Genomic DNA, 14,897 nt, shown 5'->3' with positions numbered 1-14,897 from the left:
CCCTAAACATTAAGGGCCCATTCACACCTGTCTCCTTTGGGGTGGTGCGTTAAGAGCCCTTTCACACCGAGCTGCCCATCGCGTCGGCAAAACGCCGCTATTTTCAGCTGCGTTTTACCTTCGGATTTGAAGCCACTAGCGGGGCGCTTTTAACTCACCCTAGCTGCTGAGAAAGGGTTAAAACTGCCCGCAATGTACCGCAATAGCGTCGGCGGTATAGTCGTGCTGCCCCATTGATTTCAATGAGGAGCGGCGGTGGAGGAGCGGTAAACACCGCTCCAAAGAAGCTGCTGGCAAGGACTTTTCCTAATGTCCTGCCAGTGCACCGCTCCAGGGTGAAAGCCCTTGGGCTTTCAAACTGGAGACAATGGTGCAGCTGTTTGAGGGTGGATTACAGGCGCTATTTTTAATGCTATAGCACCTGCAAAAGCAGCCTATTTATTTTGTATAGACTGTCAAGACACCAGACTGGCAGAAAACGTAGCTGTGGTACCCGCAGTATTGTGTTGCGTTACACTGTAAGGTGGTGCGTTGTGAATGGCACCACCGCACATGCAACATGTGTTATAGTAACGCAAGCGTTATCATACTACATTGGTAAAAATAGGCCCATATGGTCAGCTTGGGCAATTTAGGTGTGTTGTAGATCTCAACAATCAGTAGTAGCTGGATAAAGATTTATAACTGGTTTGATTACTATTTCCTCTGAAGAATGATGGTGGTGGGCACCCAGCTCCATCCAGAATATTTTGTGTGTACGTTTAAATGTTTAGTAATCTGCTTTTGGGAAAGCCTCACACTATTGAAGGAAGATAAGCTGATTAGGTTAGTGCCTGTAAATACATGTAACAAATTAGTTGTATGCCTGTAAATACATGATTAGAAGATAAATGTTACAGTAAACACACTTAAGCTACACATATATTTCAGGCCCACATCTCTGGAGTGAACAAATCACACATACAATTGAAGCCTCTTTCACACAGGTTTCAGCTTGTATAAGAGCAGTGTAAACGGCAAGCTTTTAAGAAACTTTTTCGGCAAGCTTTTGCAAAGCTTTGAGCAGCTTCCTTTTAAGCCTTTAAAGAGCCCTTTAGCTCCTGTTTGGAAATGTTACACTGGACTTAAAAGTAGTGCCGATGGTCACTGTAAACAAGCTGCTAGTGGGCTTTTTACAAGGTTCAAGTTGTGGTGAAGCCAGCTAGCAGCTTGATTAAAGTGACAATCAGCGCTCCAATTAGGGTTTGTGTTCAGCATTTAAAAACTTGAGCTGAACAGCATTTTAAAAGCTTCAACAAAGCTTGATGAAAGCTCTGCAAATGCTTTTGTAAATACTTGCTGTTCACCCTGCCTGTGAAAAACCAGCCATACTTGCCTAAACCGTGGGCTACTAGCAGTTCTAGCAGAGTGGATTAGTCTGGCTCTACGGTATGTTATATGTGTGTGTGTGTGTGTGTTTGTTTTTTTTTTTTTTTTTTTTTTGCCAGCATGAGTGCTGCAGTTTGCAATCACCTCACAAGACATGTAGGCTGGGAAAATATGTATCGTGGGAAGGAGGGTCCATGAAAAATGGTGACTGTCTGAATAACCAATCCACTTCACTGCATGTCCTTAGCACTAGAAATCATTTGCACTGCTATTTTGCTTCATGACTAATTCCCTTTACTGTATGAACAGTGTTCGTTAAAATCAAGTAAAATAATACAAATCTAACGACTGTCTTTGCAATAGTTATTACATAAGTTCAATTCACACCACAGGCATTGGGACTGCATTGGATGGCTATTCTGGTACCGTCCCACTGCATAGCAAGACAAAATGCTTTGTCTCCCTGTCTGCCCATTTTACGCCACAGCGTTGCTGTGGTGTGCACTGAAGAATAGTACTGCGTACCATACTTTTTTTTTTTTTTTTTTTTCGCCACAGCACAGTGAAAGGCAATCCACTGCCTATCACCATGTGGCTGGCTATTGAACTATGAGATTTCCGTGTGACATCTCAAAGTTCATTTAAAAAAGACTGGCACATCCTCACTGCGCTGATCTCCTCTGGCATTGCAATGCAGTGGGCTGGTGAAAACGAAAATGTCATTATGTAGACAAAGGTCAATTCCTCCTCGTTCTGTGTTTATCGGATTTCATAAATATTTTATGTGCATGCTATTAAACCGAACTTGTGGTTGGCTATGGACATTTAATAATTTACATAATATTAACAAGCATTTAAATGAGCTTTTTAAAGCATAAGCCGCTTTTTGGGAAAAAAAAAAATACACCCAGATTGCTTCTAGAAAAATGTGCTTCTATTTATTTATTTTTTGCATTCAGGCCTGCAGAGTAATGCTTAGTACATTGCTGGTGCAGAAATTCCCATTTAGAGAATATGAAGGAATGCCCCTATTGTTATGGGCCGAGGGAGGAAGTAATTAATGAACGACACTTCACTTGTACATCCTTTTGAGATCTACAAGCCCCCCTGCTGCAGTGGAGAACTGAACTTTTAGTCTTCCATTCACAGATCCCTGTGAATGGATAGTAGCGACGCTATCCCTTGCCTTTTGAATTGTCAGCAGCTTAGCCATCCATTGTAAAATGCTGCTTGTGTGAACTACAAATATACACAGTGGGGTTTATTTACTAAAGGCAAATCCACTTTGCACTACAAGTGCACTGAAAGTGCGGTCACTTTAGATCCGAGGAGACGATCTGAAATGAGAGGAAGCTCTACTGATTTTATCATCCAATCATGTGAAAGCTAAAATGCTGTTTATTTTCTTTGCATGTCCCCCTCGGATCTATCGTGACTGCACTTCCAAGTGCACTTGTAATGCAAAGTGGATTTGCCTTTAGTAAATAACCCCCAATAATACTAAAATCTTCCCCATGTTGATCCCTGATGTCGGCAGGATTTCCACCCCCTTTGTGCCTTTCATAGCACAGCGCCACTTCCACCCCTTGCTCTGTCAGCAGTTAGATTGCCACTTTTTATGATGCACGCTACAAGGAGAAGTAGGAAATTCAGTTTTTAGGAAGGGCGTGAAGCTGGGGTATAAACTATGCTGCTGCCTAGTCAAAGAAGAGAAATCGCAGAAAGCGCCAAGCCCAAGCTATACATTCGACAGCATAAGAGGCTGTTATTACAGAAAAAATAGAGCAGTTTGATAGGTGTGGATATATGGCCTTTCATAATACTTTAGGCCAGTGGACATCAACTCCTGTCATCAGGGCCCACTAACAGACCAGGTTTTATGTATTACCTTGGGGGAGATGCAGACTAGAATACTGCAATCACTGAGCAGAAAATGGTATCACCTGTGATAGTTCAGTTATCTTACAAACCTGGCCTGTTAGTGGGCCCTGAGGACAGGGTTGATGACCACTGCTTAAGGCTAGCATTATGACTCTAGATCTAAAGCTCAACCCCCCTCCCCAGTGGTCTTCTAGTATATTATACATAGTTACCTTGGTCTAGCTTGGACCAGTGTCACTATGTGTATATTCCATGCCCCTGAAAGCTAGAAATCCTGAAATAGACACCACTACTACAGTGATCTCCAGTTACTTCAGGGTCCTGCACCAAGTGGCTGCTCTCCTCCTTACCGAGAACTGGAGGTCCACTGCTTGGCATAGGTGCCATTCAGAGACTTTTTCTGAATGCATGCAAAGTGTTCTCTGGATGGGGCTGGAGGGGGGGGGGAGTTGTCACGACTTCTACCTCATCCAATCCGAGAGCGATTTGCATTCATTCAGAGAATGAAACATTCTCTGAATGGCGCAGGTGCTAAACGCCCAACCTGTGTTCACAATGCATTAGGCCAAGACCCGGAAGCAATTGGCGATCACATGAGTAGCAGTGTCTACATCTGTGATTTCTAGCTTCCAGGGGAATCGGCCAGGTATGGTATACATAGTTTCAATGGTCCAAGCTGGAACAATGTAACTATATATAATATAGCCATACCAGGAATTCTTCTTAAAACACAAAGCGATTTCTGTGTGTTTTTTTTTTTTTTTTTTGTTTTTGTTTTTGTTTTTGTTTTTTTAATAAATTCTTATTTCATAAAGAAAAATTACATTACAACAGAGCCTCTGGGTATTCCCCGGCTCAAGGTGTATAAAACATTAGGCACGGCATATGCTAAAGTTTGCCAATTCACTGTTGGGAAAGATGGCTGAGGGAGCTAAAGCTGCTGAGAAACGCACTAGAACCTGACCGCTGTGCCTATGAACTTTTGAGGATGAATTGCTCCAGAGCGCCTGCAGTTAGAGGTCAGCAAGTGCTTGTTTTTAGCTTATGTATTGCTTGTTAACAAGATGTTAATTATTTTATGTCTATAGCCCGGGTCACAGGCAGGGTTCAGGACAAGGGGTGAGCAGGAAAGGCAGCAGCCTCCAGGCACAGTGGTTTAATATAAGGTTGGGGGTGCCCTGTGGAAAGTTCCTTCTTCTACAAGGCTGACAGGAGTAGCAACAGCTGCATCACTTACTTCTGCCAGCCCAGTGCTAGAAGTGGTGATTGGAGTGGGATTTGGGATTGAGCAAGGAGGTGGCAGGGGTGGAGTTCTCTCTCTCTCTCTCTCTCTCTCTCTCTCTCTCTCTCTCTCTCTCTCTCTCTCTCTCTCTCTCTCCCCCCTCCATGGCTCCCCATGGAGGGGGTAGAGAGAAAACTCCACCCCTACCACCTCCTTGCTCACTCCTCCTCTCCTGGACACTTCTAGCACTTGGCTGTGCGGGCCCAGCTCTCTCCCCCTCCTCCTACCTGCCAGTGCTTTTCTCCTGTGTTAACAAGCTGGCGGTTGGATTCACAGGAATACAAGAGCAAAGGTTGCCATTTTCCACCTCCTTTTTTCCTAAAGGATTAGTTACTAAATACTTAAAGCGGGGTTCCACCCTAAAGTGGAACTTCCGCTCATCGGAACTCTCCCCCACTCCGGTGTCACAGTTGGCACCTTTCAGGGGGGAGGGGAGTACAGATACCTGTCTAAGACAGGTATTTGCACCCACTTTCGGGTATAGACTCCCACGAGAGTCTATGCTTCTTCCTGTCCCGGCATGCTGTCTGCTGGGACACACATGGTCCCAGAGACAGCGCAAACCATTCCTATTGCACTGCGCTACTCGCGCATGCGCAGTAGGGATCCGGGAAGTGAAGCTGCAATGCTTCACTTCCTGATTCCCTCACCTAGAATGGCGGCAGCAGCTGAGAGCCGAGCGATCGATCGGCCTTGGCTGCCAACATCGCTGGACCCCGGTACAGGTGAGTGTCTATTAAAAGTCAGCAGCTGCAGTATTTGTAGCTGCTGGCTTTTAATTTTTTTTTTTTTTTTACAGTGAAAGCCCTCTTTAAAGCTGTAGTAAAGCACAGTTGATGTGGGGGGGGGGGGATCCCAAATCCCCCTGCAAGGCAATTTCATAATGTGCTAGTATGCATCTCATAAAGTGCCGTTATGAGAGACTTACTTTAGAACTAAGCCCTCCAGTGCCACCCTGTCACCGCTGAGAGGGTTGACATCTTTCCCCGGTCTTCCTTCCAGGTTTGCATCCTCTGGCTACATGAGTGGCTGGGAGCACAATGGTGTCGCTGTGGGGGCAGATGTTTACGGCAGGGGCTCTGAAGGTCCGGCACTGTAACGTCACACACTGCATGCACTTTGAATATCTCCTAAACCGTGCAAGTAGGAGATATTCACAATACGGACAGGTAAGCTTTACTATAGGCTTGCCTGTAAGTACAAGTGGTAGAACAGAGTTTGCTACCACTTGAAAGCAGTATTAAACACAAACCCAAAAGTGTAATATAATGTTTTTCTTTTCTTTCTTTTAAAGATTCCCACCCCCCTCCCTTTTTTTTACCTGGGGATGTGGCCACTAACACACTTCCTCTATTGGACTGCCCCCACTCTGGATGAATGAGCACAGGGGGCACATATGGACAGCAGTATTGTCAGTCTAGGGGGTAAGGGTGTTGAATGTTGATCGTTATAAACACCCCTGTTAGTGATAAGTTTGTCTGAACCCCACTAACTGCTACATCTGCACGACAGCTTGTTCTTTTGAAAAACGGACATGCTGGCCAGATCATCAGGTGAAAATAAAGGCAAACAAACCTAAAAAAGAAAACGAATGCAGCCATCACATCCAAAAATTGGTAAGCTGCAATATAAAAAAAAAAAAAAAAAAAAAAAAAAAAAAAGTTTAATTCCTTCTTTATTTCGTAGCTAGGTGATCTGACATGTTGCTTCACCCTGTGCGGCTAACCTGTGCATTTAGTGGCCTGATCCATAAAACACTGACATGGAACGTGTATGCAAGATGTAAACTCCGTTTTTTTGATTTCACTGGGTGCATACTTGTCCAGGTATGTGACCTTCTGAGTAGCGAAGTCAGGATTGTCATGGTGGGGATCATTGAGTTTGCACTTTAAAAAAGTAAACAATGGCAGATTGTTTTCCTGTTTTCTTAGCTTCCCTTAAAGTTGCTCATCATGTTACTTACAAGTATGTAGACCTTAAACTCCGACCTTTTACAATATGTCACTAATGTGACATGATTCAGGAGCCTGTTTTTGTTCCTAGTAAAAAAAAAATTTACTGTGAAAAATTATACTTTCACTTTTAGATGACAGGCAGAGCTACCTTTATTATAATCTGATATGAAACTACCTACATTTAAATCGGCAAATCCTTCTTCCGATCCTCCTTCCGTGTATATGTGTGGAATGTAGTTAGGAATGTGCTGAAAGAACATAGGAAATGATTACACATGTCCTGGATATTATGATACCGGTCAGTTGGGGGAGATTTCTTTTTTTCAGCTTTAAAGTGGTTGTAAATTAAAAAAAACAACAAAAAAACCCCCTGCAAGACAAAGGCATAACGAGCTAGTAAGCATCGCATACTAGCTCATTATGAAATACTTATCTTAGATCAAAGCTGTTGCAGAGGTTCCCCACTCACCGCTGTGACTGGTGACATATCTCCCGGATTTACTTTTGCATTTGTTGGCCTCGGTGCTGTGATTAGCCAGAGGCATGATGACGTCACTCCCATGCATGTGCGTGGAAGGCCACCGGCCACAGCACAGGCCCTTTAGAAATGGATCAATGCTCGATCAAGCCGTTTCTTCAGTGCGCATGCGATGACGTTGGCGCAAGTGTATGTGGTAAATATCTCCTAAACCGTGCCGGTTTAAGAGATATTATTATTTACAGTACCTACAGGTAAGCCTTATGAGTTTACCTGTATGTACATATGGGATGTAACAAGGTTTACAACCACTTTTTAAGACTTTTTTTTTTTTTTTATTTCACAAGAATGGCAAAGTTAGGATTTTTATGAAGTGCAGTAAATACGCATTTCTATTTTTAAGTGTGCTACTTTTAAACAAAATCCAGTTTAGTTTAAAGTTACGCCATGCACTCAGATATTTCCTAATGTACAATACTAGATCCACCACTGTTAGGTCTCTCTCAACTAAGGGCTCATGCACACTGCATCTCAAGGAAGTGGCTCCTACAGGCTTTTCAGCTTTTTTTGACCTCTCGTTTTTCTTCTGCCTGGAAGCTCCCCGCCGTGTTGGCCTGTGTGCTCATGCACACTATGGCTTTTTCAGACATATGCTCTCACAGGCAGAATAAAAACCCCCATCAAACTCGTTTTTGAGAGGCGCTTTCTAGCAGAAAAGAGTGTCCAAAAACATGCAAAAAAGCTTGAAAGTGCAAAAACAAAACAACAAAAAAGTATAAATTAGCTGAGGGGAAGGTTTGTCAGCTAATTGCCAGCTCCTATCTCTCCACAGCCCAGATGATCTCTGCCTTCGCCTGGTCAACATCACAGATTCTCTCCTGCATGCCTGATAAAGACTTGCTTGGCTGACGTTCCTTCTGGCACTAGATTCTGCTTGATGTTCCACTACGCTACTTTCTGGCTTGTCTGACTATCCGTTCCGGTTACCGAATTTTGGCTATGGTTGTTCCATTTACTTTTATTAGTAAACAAGTGTGATTTAACTGTACTTCTGTCTCTCTCTGATTCGTGGATTCTGACAGTAGGTGAAGGCCATGAATTCAGAAGATGCAGTCAATCCACTTGTTGGTAATATTTTTTTAAGATTGGATCAGCATGATCATCGCATGGATCGGTTTGCTATGGCGTTAGACACTCCTGATTTGCACGGCTCGCCTGGATTCTCCCACTGTGGCTGCTCCGGTACAACCTGTGTTGCAGGCCGTCCCTGCTGCTGCTGCTCCAGTCTCTGTGTAAGCACCCGTCTTGAGTATTACCTCTATAAGAGGTATGTCTGGTTCTGCTCTGCTTCCCCAGTGATTTGGGGGCGATCCAGTCCAATGTAGAGGGTTTCTCAACCAGGTTGAGGTATACTTTGAGATGCTGCCCCAGGCTTTTCCCATGGACAGAAGCAAAGTAAGTTTTGTGATATCTCTGCTTTCTGAGAGAGCCTTGGCCTGGGCAAAACCCTCTATGGGAGACGCAAAAACCCATTGTTCTGAGTTACCCAGAGTTTGTGGCTTCTTTTAAAAGGGTATTTGACGTTCCCGCACTCTTCACTTCTGCTGCCAAGTGCCTCATGTCCATCAGAGTACGAGAACGGTTGTCAATTACGCAATTAAATTCTGTACTCTGGCAGCAGAGGTTGCTTGGAACAATGAGGCCCTCCTGGCTGCTTTTTCTCATGGTTTCTCGGACACCCTCAAAGATGAGATGGCAGCCTGAGGCCTGAGATATACCCACTGAGCTGGAGAAGTTGATCACATTTGCCATTGACTCCAGAAAGACTCTCTTTTAACCTCCCTGGCGGTATGATTTTATCAGGAATTTTGTACCAAAAGCGGTGCAATTGTTTGCATGGAAATTTGGTGTTATGTATTATAGGCTTGCAATTCTTAGTAATTACTTATTTAAACCTGACCAAACAAGAGACTATAGTAGATATCCCAGATGTGATAATGTTTGAAACACAAAATCATGAATTATAATCTAATAATTTTTATTCAATAATGTGATACATAATGAAATTTGTCAAACAAATGAAAATTCAGTAAACATCCTGAGTGTGATAAATTTCGAAACAAGGTACAGCACACAGTCCGAAGTCATAATCGGGACAATGGAACATGCTTTCTTTTTGGACTTTCTTTCCATTTCCATCTCTTTGAACAGCAAACCACGCACATCCTTGTAGGTGCTGCCTTTTTGGCAGTTGGCGTTATTTAGTCCATAAAGTGACGACCAGTCAGGTGTTCTGGGCTGGCAATGTCAACAGCATGCCATCCAGGTCTGTTCACAGCTACTGATGGCATCTGCTGTTTGACAAAAATCTGCTCAGCCGCTTTTCAGATAAAACCAGTATGAACAAGAGTCTTGTCACTCTTTGCTCTGAACAGGGTATATGTATTCCAAAGACATTGTTCCAGAAGATGCCTGAAAATCTTTTTATAATATTATTTTTTTTTTGCTGTTTGTGCATAGCCAGATAAAATGTCATTGCCTGATCGGCTCTGTCGACACCTCCCATGGTGTTATAGTCTATCACGACTTGCGGCTTCAGCACATATTTCCCACCTTTTGTGTGGACCATGGCAGTGGAGGTATTGTGCACAGTACTCATGAGACACACATCCTTGTCTCGCCATCGCAGTACCATCATCTTACCCTTCTGCCAGGCAACCATTTCTCAGTTTTTTTTGTTTTTTCTTGGCAAACCTAGATGGCATGTCACGTTGGTTAGGCCTAATGGTACTATACGTATCAGTCTTGTTTTGTAGCAAAACCTCAAACAGTTACGGAGATGTGTAAAAATTGTCCATGGTCACACAATATCCCTGGTTCAGCAATGGCTCCAGCAGTGTAAGGACAGATGATGTGGCCATCCCATAACCGCTGTACCTGGGGTTGAACTTTGTGCCTTTACCGGTGTAAATGCCCGAATTCCAGATGTACCCAGTGGATGACTCGCAGAGCATGTAGGATTTGATGCCAAACCGCGCTCTTTTGGATGCAATAAACTGTATCCAGCTAAGGCGTCCCTTATAGGCCATCAAACTTTCATCCACACTGACATCCCTTTCTGGCACGTAGGTCCCCTGGAAATTGGTCACAATAATTTGGCATACCTCCCAGATTTTTTTTTAGTTTGGGCGCAGGATGCGTGGCCTCATTAAATTCTTCATTGTTCATGAAGTAGATATACTTCATGATGAGGGAAAACCGGTATTCTGACATCACGGTGCCAAAAAATGGAGTGGCCAGTAACTTATTGGTGGTCTAGTACCATTTCTGAAGCGTTTTCCCCACCACCCCCTGAAGAATGATGAGTCCCAGAAACTGCCAGATGTCCTCTTTGGTCACCGGTTCCCACTTTCTGCTTCTGGAAAACCTGGCATGCAGCATAGCAGAATGCTGCTCTTGGTAGCGATTTGTCTCTGTGAATATTTTTTCAATTACCTCCTCAGTGAGGAATAATTGCAGGTATGGCTGAGGGTTAGCAAGCTCAACATCTACCTTCATCCCAGGTGATCCAGTGAAGGGGAATCTTGGGGGTGCTACCTGGTCCATATCACAATCACTAGGGCACCAAGTGCGCACATCACTGAGGTCAGGTGCAGGATCATCACCATTGTCACTTGCCAGATCAGTGCCAGTGTCAGACAACAAATCTCCCGACGACTCACTATCGTTCAGTTCTGCGAGCAACTTTGTGTCGCTGTCACTTAACTGGTCCAAAAGCGCTTTTGTAGCAAAGTGGTGCTTTTTTGATGCCATGTTAGAAATATTTTATGGCCACAAATTACAGTAAAATGGCAGGCAAGGGGCACTGTACATTGATCAAGTGTCAGATCTGAGATGATACAGTGTAACCCTCTCAGATTACAATGTATCATCTCTTTTTTATGTGTGTGTTTTCACTTTTTAAATTTCCCACCCAGTCCTGCTCCCATGCGCCGCTGCTGCTCGCAGGGATCGGAACCAGGAAGTCAGGTGCCAGCGATAACGCCGGCAATCACAGCGGAGGACATTGGTGGATCACCAGGAGAAGGTAAGGGGCTCCGCTAGAAGCTCTGCAATGTTCATCCGAGCGGGACTCGGGGTTACCGCTCCTGGCAGAGAAAATCAACCCAGGGCCACACTCATGAATACTGCCAGGGAGGTTAAGGAGCACTTATGGAAGCCTCCTGTACATTTTGTCTCCGGGCTTTGCAGGCCCACCCTGGCCTCCCTCACCTCCCATGCCTCCTCGTACTGAGTCGGTCAGTGAAGGTGAACACATGCACTTGGGCTTCACGCATCTCTCTGCGGATGAGAGATTAGGAGGGAGGGATTGTGCCTTTATTGTGGCCTGCCAGGCAGGTCACTTTTTGAAGTCTTGTCCTACCCATCCAAGATCTTGGGTGGTGTTGTTTCATCCCCAGTTATCCAGAAGATAATGGAAAAAGAAATGGGGAAGAAACTGCGCTACAGTATAAATTATGAACAATCTCCAAGAAAGATTGTATAGAAGTAAACGGAAGCTGTGGTTCTAACTTGTACCAAGACTAGAACATATATGTGAATTTATAAAATTAGAGAACTGCGCTAACTCATGATAAAGTGATATAGAAACCACCTATCGGGGCCACCCTCCCCTTAACCAGCCGTGCTAATCAATCAAAATAATCAAAGTGAGAAATAATCCCCAATGAGATGGCTCATGAGGTTTTTAGGTTTTTGGGAAATAATACCTTTATTAGTACAAGTTAGAACCGCAGCTTCCGTTTACTTCTATACAATCTTTCTTGGAGATTGTTCATAATTTATACTGTAGCGCAGTTTCTACCCCATTTCGAGTGGTAGGCTATGATCCAAATCCGGTTTGTTGACATGTTCACAACGAGGCTTGGATTGTTGCCTAGGTGAGATTTGGTTTCGGTATATCTCGTGAGAGCGAGATTCCGAGATCAACTTCCGCACCGGCAGTGTTTGGCGACATGCCCACAACGAGGCTTGAATACATGCCAATGTAAGATTTGGATCGCGGTTGATCTTGCGAGATCTTGAGATCTACTTCCATACCGGCAGTGCTTTCAGAACGAGGCTTGATCAGGAGTTGGCACGAGACTTGGTTAGAGATCTTGCGTGAGCGAGATCTTGGGAGTCACTTCCGTGAGGTCTGTTTGGACTGAGGCATGATCAGGTGGCAGATTGAGGCTTGGTCCAAATATATGGGTATAAATAGGAGGTGACGTGGCGTGCCGCCCGTGCTCCAGGACGACGTAACATATTACAAAACGTGTAGGGTGGAGCAATGCGCTGACGACACCTCGTGGCTTGTGTTTGCGGTCTGGGAAGACGGGTTTGTGTTGGTGTGCGTCCGGCCGGTGCACCCCACTTAAGGCCTACTGTTTTTCTTGAGCTTGTAAGTGTTCATTTTATCATTTTTATCACAATAAATTGGGATTTTACACTATCTGGAGCCATTTTTGTTTCCATGTATGGATGCCCACCTATGAGTCAGTGTTTTCGGGATAGCCATCTTGGGACCTAAATTTCAGCTGGTGCACACACTGGAGAGTATTCTAAGCTGCCACAACTCTGATGAGCTACTGTTGACCCTTTGGGGTCTGAAGGTTCTGGTAAGAAGCCATTTTATACATAGGTGGTGGTGGACTCTACACAGAAGATTTCTGGATGGACTTTTTTGCACTTAATGATTTATATAATTTATATTTGTTTTATTAGTCACGTTTATGGTCACAAGTGGTGTTTATATTAGATGCTGAATTCTTTAGAGCATTTTTTAGAGAAATTGAGCATATATTAATAGTCATGTGTTTTTTTTTTGGGGACATTTATGCACATTTATATTGGGTTATGCTATTGTGTTCAAGGTATTTCCTAAAAACCTAAAACCTCATGAGCCATCTCATTGGGGATTATTTCTTACTTTGATTTTGATTGATTAGCATGGTTGGTTAAGGGGAGGGTGGCCCCGATAGGTGGTTTCTATATCACTTTATCATGAGTTAGCGCAGTTCTCTAATTTTATAAATATCCAGAAGATAAGCCCCTGGTTCCAGTTACCCTTTGAGTTGTCCGTCAAGATACAGGCACTAATCAACTCTGGGGCTGCAGGCATGTTCATTGATGCTGTCTTTGTATCAAAGCACTCTATTCCACTGCAGCTGCGTGCCACTCCACTTGCCATTGAGGCCCTTGACAGGAGACCTATACAGCCTGCTCATATGACTCAATTCCAAGTTATTTGCTGGGTGGAATTTGCTCACAATAGTGCCTTGAATTCTGCTTCCCAATTGTCCCCATTTATGGTTTCCAGCCTTCCATGTAGCTTCACTCCTTTGTTCCACAGTGCATTCCTGCGTTAGAGAAACATCTTTGTGGCCTTCGTTCCACTTGGGCACAAGTCCAGGAGGCTTTGCGACTTGCCAATGATTGGTACAGACTCAATGCTGACCGCAAACTCCTCCCTTCACCTTCCTACCAGGTTGGGAACAGTGTCTGGCTGTCATCTCACAACCTCTGACTTCACGTTCCCTCTCTGAATTTGGCACCTCGTTTTATTGGGCCTTTCTGTATTCTCTGCAGGATTAACCCAGTGGCTTACGCTTTAGACCTTCCTTCTAATATGCGTATCTCAAATGTATTCCATGTCTCCTTATTAAAACATTTGATCTGCAATCGCTTTACCGCCTGGGTGCCACGTCCTCACCCTGTATAGTTTGAGAACCATGGAGAGTATGAAGTACAGTTTATTGTTGACTCCTGTAGGTTCTGTTGGTGCATACAGTGCCTGGTGCATTGGAAAGGGTTCAGTCTGGAGGACCGCTCTTGGGTCTCATCCTCGAACGTACATGCCCCTGTCATCCTCCGGGATTCCATAGGCATTTCCCCTTAAGCCTGGTGGTACTCTGAACGGGAGGGGTTGTTGAGGAGGGGGTACTGTCAGGACTGGGTTCAGCCCTTCCTTCTCTGAGCTGGTCGATCAGCTGTCGGTTAATTGCCAGCTCCAATCTCTCCACAGTGACTTGCTTTTTGATTACCTGCTCATCAGTCCTGCTTACTTAAGCCGTCCAGCCCAGATGATCTCTGCCTTTGCCTGGTCAACATTACAGAGTTTCTCTCTTGCATGCCTGTTAAAGACTCGCTTGGCTGATGTTCCTTTCTGGCTCCAGATTCTGCTTGCTGTTCCACTACGCTGATTCCTGGCTACTTGACTTTCTGGCTTGTCTATCCATTCTGGTTACCGAACTTTGCTATGTCTTGACTACGTTTGCTCTATTTACTTTATTAAACAAGTGTGATTTAAGTGTACTTCTGTCTCGGTCTGATTCATAGTTTCTGACATACTTGCCTCCTCTGAGTAAGATATTTGCACAGAGTGACCCCGATCCTCCTTTTCTGAGGTCCCTCAGTGTCACTCTTGGCTCCTCCTCCTCGAGTGCCCCCATGGAGAGCCACATTCCATGTGGGCACTCGTGCAGGCACGCTCCCGAGTCCTGCTGCTGCGTCCATTGACAGACAGCAGGACTCTGCTCCGCCCCTGGCTCATGTCACTGGATTTGATTGAACCAATGGCTCCTGCTGCTATCAATCTATCCAATGAGGACTCGAGACAGCGGCTGGAGCTGCTGGGCTCCTTCTTGTTGCTGGAACAAATGGGTTCAGGTAAGAAAAGGGGGGTGGGAGGAGTGCTGCAGCACAAAAGGTTTTTCACCTTAATGCATAGAATGCATTAAGGTGAAAACCGTTAGGGATTACAACACCTTTTAACTCTAACCCCTTACCTTAAGGAAAAAAATAAAAATATAAAAGCTAACAGAAAAGCTAAAATAGTTTTCTCTATTGGCTAATAAAAACAAAATTGGCAAAGCTCAAAAACGCTGTATAA

The 14,897-nt window shown here is 44.4% G+C and overlaps 1 protein-coding gene across 2 annotated transcripts in view; it reads left to right on the top strand.

Annotated features, from left to right (window-relative positions):
* B3GNT7 (UDP-GlcNAc:betaGal beta-1,3-N-acetylglucosaminyltransferase 7) overlaps window positions 1–14,897 on the top strand; it is a 68,392-nt gene that overhangs the window by 37,882 nt on the left and 15,613 nt on the right. The window lies entirely within an intron of this gene.

This window comes from Lithobates pipiens, unplaced genomic scaffold, assembly GCF_037356315.1.
Source record: "Lithobates pipiens isolate NorthernLeopardFrog02 unplaced genomic scaffold, aLitPip1_a1.2 Scaffold_18, whole genome shotgun sequence".
In the NCBI taxonomy this organism is placed as follows: Eukaryota; Metazoa; Chordata; class Amphibia; order Anura; family Ranidae; genus Lithobates; species Lithobates pipiens.
The sequence above is the reverse complement of the archived record's forward strand: the minus strand, read 5'-3'. Positions and strand labels throughout refer to the sequence as shown.